Genomic DNA, 2,578 nt, shown 5'->3' on the forward strand with positions numbered 1-2,578 from the left:
TGGTATCGATCTAATTGACAGGCCTCCTTCCCCAAATCTCAGGCCTTGTGCCTATAGTAGAAAGGATTATTACTAGGAATATGAAGGCGTGTGGTTTAGTGGTTGGGGTAATCAGCTGAAAATCGCAGGGTCGTGAGTTCAATTCCCGGCGATGCCTTGTGTCCTTAAGCAAGACACTTTATTTCACGTTGCTCCAGTCCACTCAGCTGGCAAAAATGAGTAGTACCAGTATTTCAAAGGGGACAGCTTTATTACACTCTATGTCACGCTGAATCTCCCTGAGGACTACGCTAAGGGTACGCGTATCTGTGGAGTATCCAGCCACTTGTACGTTAATTTCACAGGCAGGCTGTTCCGTTGATCGGATCAACTGTAACGCTCATCGTTGTAAGCGACGGAGGGCCAGTTATGGTAGGACCAAATCTAACGAGGACGCATTTCCCATGGCGCCTAAGTGACCGAGATCATAGCTTTAGGCGGAGGCATGGCTGCATGGTCAGACGTTAGCTTCCTAACCACATAGTTCCGGGTTCAATCTCATGCGTTGCACCTTGGGCAAGTGTCTTCTAATATGGCCCTAGGTCGACCAAAGCCTTCTGAGTGGATTTGGTTGAGGGAAACTAAAAAAAAGCCCGTCGCGTATGTGTGTGTGTGTCTTTGCGGCTGTGTTTGTCCCTTACCACCGCTTGACAACCTGTGTTGGTGTGTTTACGACCCAGTAAATTAGCGGTTCGGCAAAAAGAAACCGATAGAATAAGTATCAGGCTTAACAGAAAATAAGTCCTGCCGTCGATTTGCTTGACTAAAAATTCTTCAAGGCGTTGGCCCAGCATGGCCGTAGTCTAATGACTGTAACAAGCAAAAGATAAAAGAGAAAATTTTTAGAGGATGGGACAGACCAGCTCCATCGACCCAGTACATGACTGGTACTGTATTTTAATAGACCCCGAAGGGATGAGAAGCAGAGTTTAGCTCGGTGGGATTTGAACTCAGAACGTAAAGAGCCGCTTAACATTTTGTCCAACGCGTTAATGATTCTTCCAGTTCACCGCCCTTGTAAGATATTGGCACAAGGCCAGCAGTTTTGGTTGTTAGGAGGAAGTCGATTAGATCGACCTCAGTGCGTAACTGGTACTTAATTTATCGACCTCGAAAGGATGAAAGGCAAAGTCGACCTCGGTGGAATTTGAACTCAGAACGGAGCGACGGGCGAAATACCACTAAGCATTTCGTTCAGCGTGCTAACGATTCTGCCAGCTCGCCGCCTTGATAAAATTATAAGTCCTTTATTGTGGAATAAATTCTCGTGAGGTGAATCTGCCGATGCGGTTTCAATTCCTAGCTTCCTCGTTCTTTCATTTTTCTCTCTATTTTAAGCGAGGAATGTTTTCGTGGAAAGAATGGCATCAAACTTCCATTTACCATTTCTTCCCATAAATTCCAAGTCACTTGTTTCTTTTATTTTGCCTAACCGAAGAAACCCAGGAAGTCGAGACCAGTATATCTGGTTTCAATTCCTCGTTGGAACTGATGTCTCCGCTGGGCCGCTTCTCACCTGAGTTATTCATCATTTATTTTTTACTTGTTTCAGTCATTAGACTGCAGCCATGCTGGAGCACCACACTGAAAAGTTTAGTCGAACACAGCGACACACACACACACACACACACACACACATACGCACACACATACGCATACACACATGATGGGCTTCTACACAGTTTCCGTCTACCAAATTAAATCACATAGTATTGCAGCTATAGTAGAAGAAACTTGCTCAAGGTACCGCCCAGTGGGACTGAACTAGAAACCATGTGGCCAGCTTCATGTGGCAGAAACAGCCATGTTTGTGGTAACATTTTCACATTAACACATGGACCTGATTATAATAACTCAACTTCATTGTTCGTTTCCGTCATAGTTTTTTCTCGTAATAATATTTGTAGCGCAGTGAGGGCATTCATGCCTATTCTGAGCACGTGTGACATAGAATGCTCTCAACGTGAGCGAAATATACGGACGAACGAAATAACTAAACAACCGTCTCGATAATATTTACATGTTGGAGTCGGCTAGAAAACACCTTTATTTTAATTGGCTGATTCTGAGAGGAGGAGCTATTTATTCTCTTGCCTCCTATTGGTTGGTCTCCATAAAATAAGGTCGTCTAGTTATTTATGAAGGCGTGGCTTAAGGATGCTGGCAGCAACTGTTGTGGGCGTGAATAATGGTCGGAGGCATTTATTGCTGTGGGTGTTATCTTCACGGAGAAGCGTTTAATTCTGTGATAGCGGCTGCTCCTTGAATTGTTTCAGTTACTGGGACTGCGGCCATGCTGGAGCATCGATCCCAGTACTTGTTTTTATTTTAAAGTCCGATACTTATTCTATTAGTCTCTATTGTCGAACTTTTTGTGTTACAGGAACGTAATCAGACCAACAGCGGTTGTCAAGCGGTGAGGAAAGACAAATAGAAACACCAACACACGCGCGCGCGCGCGCGCACACACACACACACACACACACACACACAAACGCACCACACGCGCACACACACACACACACACACACACACACAC

The sequence above is a fragment of the Octopus bimaculoides genome, chromosome 9 (genome assembly GCF_001194135.2).
Source record: "Octopus bimaculoides isolate UCB-OBI-ISO-001 chromosome 9, ASM119413v2, whole genome shotgun sequence".
NCBI classification, from domain to species: domain Eukaryota; kingdom Metazoa; phylum Mollusca; class Cephalopoda; order Octopoda; family Octopodidae; genus Octopus; species Octopus bimaculoides.